The following is a 4,985-nucleotide window of genomic DNA, read 5'->3' as shown; positions in this document are numbered from 1 at the left end:
CGTTGCAAACTAGACTCGATGAACTTAATTTTAGGCTTTTGAAACACCTTAAAACTCCTCATATACTAGGAGATATGCCTCCTACAATATAGGCTAAAATCGGGTCCGAGATTTTACCTGAAATTGTTCCGATTCATTTCGTTTAACTTCTAATCCTCTTCCAACCTCATGTAACCTCTTATACATACATATACACAGTCATTTACATCCATAACAATTCATATACATGTCTCGAAGGGTCCGTAGAATCACAATAACCATAAGTAGAACTCACAAAGCTTCGACGAAACTCCAATCGAAAAAGTATATTCCTATCTTTTGTCCATCTTCTATATCATTACTAATAATCTCAAATACTTTAAAAGGTCACTCACATTACCTCATATACATACTCATAACGCGATTTCAAATCCTTTAGGTTACCAGGTCACCTCGAGATACTTAAGACAACCATATTTATAACGATATTCTTACTAACTCGATTAACTTTCCTTGAACCTTCTTAACTCATTCTTTCTTGTTTTAATACAAGTAGCAAGGATTATTATGGAGTGTGACATTCTCCCCTCCTTTAGAACATTCGTCCTCGCATGTCAAATGAGGACTAAAACTCGTCAATTAAATAACCGAATCACCCGTTATCGCAGACTATAGACAAGATTTGCAAGATTTGACCACGAAAAGAAAAGCACTTTCATAAAAATATGTCGGCCATCATTTTCAAGAAGGGTAAAAGCCTTTTGAGAAGTGCTTTTTTTTTTTCAAATTAATTAGACAAATACAAACTGTTTCTTACCAAAAATACTTTGTGATAAAGTATTTTTCAAAATAATTTTTGAAGCTTGGACAAAAAAGGTATATATATATATATATATATATATATATATATAAATAAAAAATTTGGACACTTTTCTAGTGTATAGATACGTATTGTTTTTTTTTTAAAAAAAAAAAAATAAAAGAATAAAAATACGTGATTAAGAATAGACGTATATACCCGTAACAAATTGTTCAAGTCCATTTTTGCATATAGACAAATCAAGAATCAATTAATTACATATAAGCGTTTGGAAATCTATATTGACAAGAAATAATTTGAGAGAAGAAAAAATATCCACAAAAACTAATAAATACAACAAAATAAAACTCACCATAATTTCTTTATTCTTTGCATTCCACAAAAGGTTTAATGTCAACAATATTGTTAATCTGTGTACTAATTAATTCTAAACCTCTTAATCTTTATAAGAGTTTTAAACGTACTCGACCATTCGATCAAAATAATTACAATTGTTAGCCAAATAAATAAAAAATATATTAATTTTTATATGTTAAAAATATGTATTTTTTGATTATTATTTTGGTGAATGGTTATATTGTAAAATTTCAAAATATAATGCTCCAAATTATTACCCAAAGACATTATTGAGATTTTTACACTCTATGACAATTAGGGCAAAATAATTACCCGTTTTAGCGCATTTTGATTTTATTATCCGAGGTTGGTGCCATAAAAAAAAATTGGATCGGCCTATCTATAACGTTCATAGGTTGGGTTATATAGGATTAAACATTTTGACAAAAGTGGGTATAGTAAGGAGGAGGGAGATGTTGGAATTTGGAAAGAAAATTTGGTCTTTTATTAAAAGAGGGTGTTCCGACATGCTAAGGAGAGAGATGGGAGTTGGCGATCGTAAGTAGGATGTTTTCCCATTGTCTATTAAAGATTCTTTAGGTGATGCCTATTGTTCTCTCTTGTCGCTCGTAGAGGAGAGAGGGAAACATTAATTGGTATCTAATGGGATCAAAATCAATTTTTGTATAAGTTTGTCTAATTTTGTATAACAGTGTAAAAGTGTGTATGAACATCTCTTATACACTATTATACTTTTATAGAAGTTGATATATTATTTACAGTAGGTGTATACGATTGTATATTGCTGTATAATGTTGTATACCGTGAAAAATTAGCTATTCGAATGCAAATTAAAAATATGATTTGCACACATATAATTTCTTAAGTGGGTAAATATGATTATTTGACGTGATTGTTAATTTGTTAAATAGTACAAAATTTTGAGTAAAAATATTTTTTGGACAATGATTTTTATTTGGGGTTGTTTGTAGGTATATAAGAATATATGAATTGGAGTTTGATTAATTGAAGGTTTGGAAACATGTTAGTAATTAAGAGTGTTTGGGTTATTAGTGGAAGATTTTATATATGGGGTAAAGTGAGTGCATTTTCCATGTCCCAATTGTAATACAATTTTTTGCAAATGTGTCATATATGACTAAATTGTTAAGTTGATAACTACTTGGAGACACGTATGGCATATATGGATGATAAACTATTCTTTTTGTTGTAATGTGGATAACCAAGAAGGTTATAATAAACTAGGGATCATTTTTAATAACTTTTTAAATGAATAGTTGTCTTTGAAACATTCCTTTTTATGTTAAAGACTAACGTGCTATCTTTATTCTCTTCTTAATTGAACTAACAAAACTTTTGGAATGGTGAGTCATTTGTGGGGGATTTTACGTGTAACATGATGGGAAACCATATATTTTAATAGGGCATAGTGCAAATGACACTTTCAAGGTCATTTGTTGAAAATTATTTCAAGAACAGAAAATGTACTGAGCGATTATTTTAAGTCTTGTTGGCTTCTTATAGAAAGCTGATTTTTATTACTTGATAAAATTTTAAGGCAAAAGAAAGGAAATGAAATTGGAAAGGAAGGCGAGAATAAGTATAAAAGTTTAAGATACAAATTGGAGCCAAGTATTTAAGGTAAGAATTGATTTCCTTTTACATTTAGAATGAGTTGGGATAAATTGTGAATATTTTAATGTGAATTGAGTGTATACAAAAAAAAATTGTGCATGAAGATATTATATTGTTGTTGGCGAATTTTAAAAAAATTAATGGGTTATTTGAAGTAAAAAAATTTTTGTACATGTATTGAGGATGGTTAGAATGTGGTAGTGTGTATGAAAGGAATGAAAATTTTGGAACTTGGTATTTGTGGTTATGTTATATACGTGTAGCTTGTTTAAAATTATGGGTGATTTAATTGATGCTTAACAACAGTTGTTGATTGTTTGGACATTATGGTGCATTGTTTGCATTGTAAACATGTGGGTTTGATGTGTAAAATAAATGCTATGTGTGTGAAAACCATTTTTTGTTTTGGATTTAAATGTGTAAAGAAATTTCACGTGTTGATGTTTATCTAAAACTATTTTGATTTGAATGAGGTGCAAGGTCCAAAGTCCCTTAAGTCATGTTTAAACAAGTTTGGATTGATACATGAAAGGATGACTAGCAATATTAGCTTGTAGCGCTAGTTGGTTTGAATGCGAACGAAACGTCACTTTTAAACATATATATATATATATATATACAAAATACGTATTGAATTCACACATCGTAACTAATCATAGCTTGTGATATCTTAATATAGGTTGAAGTATTATTGGGCACGTACACATATTGTGTGACGAATATATATATATATACTACATCCACACATAAGCATGTGTTGTGGAAAAAGCTTTGGCATTGTTTTTCCAATATTAATTGTTCGGCATTGAGGTAGGTTACGGTTTACTTTATGTCTAGACTCCAGGTTAGCGAAACGTATGTAAATGGTAGTGATTGACGAGGACATGATAGGCCTTTGGGCATGGTGTGGAGGTAAATTCCATCTAGGTTGGTATTACAGATTAAATATTGGGCTCTTGGCCATTTTGTTTGATGTGGGCTTGTCGCCTTTATTGTGATTCTTGTTATGTGGGCTATGTCGCCATTATTGTGATATTGTTATGTGTAGCTTGTCGCCATTATTGTACAAGTGTGTCCTGTGATCTTCGCCATTATTACTATATTGTTATATATGTAAATTTCATTGTATCTCTCTCATGTATTTGATATAATTCTCTCTCTCTTGTTCTGTTTGGGAAGGTCATATGGAAGAGGAAGGTTATTGCTCGAGGGGATTTTGAATTGAATATTGAATTGCAATTCCTAGTATGAATCTATGGAACCTATGATTGCGGTGATTATTGAGGTTGATTCCATGCAGGCATGCATCCCATATTCTATGTGCTATGTGATGTAATTATCACCTAGTTGTATCTTTATCACATACTAGCTCCTCACCTTATGAAAGGGAAGGGTAATATTGATGATTGAGCCGTGGGCAATAATATGACTTGTACTTGTTTATTGCATATTGGTGATATAATTGAGACCGATATCATGCATGACATGCTTTCATATTACTCTTATGTTGTTATAATGGTGAGGAGAGTGATTGAGAGACTCACCGAGGTTTTTGGGAGATTGAGAGTGAGAGAGACTCCATGGACAATGCCGGAGATTGAGAGTGACGGAGAGACTCAGGGTTTGGGAGATTGTGAGTGTTTGTTGCTCGAGGTTTCTTGATGGAACGATAGAGTGTCCGATGCCCGAGGTCTTTGCCGGGATCGTGAGAGTGTGCTCGTGATCCGAGGTTATATTCGAGAGCGAGTGGTACATGGACTTCGCGGGTCCCCCATGGGTCATGACTATGAGGCATTGCCATAGCATGTGTGTACGGGAGTGGAGTGTGAGAGGTGACTACTGCATTGCATAACATTTACATAGCACGACATTGCATTGCATTGCATAGCTCCATTTGAATGGTCATTCATGTCATTGCATGGCACATTCTCGATTGATTCTTGATTTGTGAATTCTTGAGTTGTTGTTTGTGAGTATTTATTTTAAAGGTTGGATGGAATCGAGGTTTATAGAATTCTCCCTAGGCTTATAATCGAGATATTGAGATCCTTGTGACTATCGTTAATGCAAGACTTTCTCATGTGCTAGATGTGTATTTGTGTTTGATTACTTATCTGCTTACTTGTTAGTTGCTTCTTGTTTATATGCGTGAACTAACCATTGTCGGCCTATGATACCTACGAGCCTTGTGTTG

The sequence above is a fragment of the Lycium ferocissimum genome, chromosome 8, assembly GCF_029784015.1.
Source record: "Lycium ferocissimum isolate CSIRO_LF1 chromosome 8, AGI_CSIRO_Lferr_CH_V1, whole genome shotgun sequence".
Classification (NCBI taxonomy): Eukaryota; Viridiplantae; Streptophyta; class Magnoliopsida; order Solanales; family Solanaceae; genus Lycium; species Lycium ferocissimum.
Note: the sequence above shows the minus strand (reverse complement) of the source record.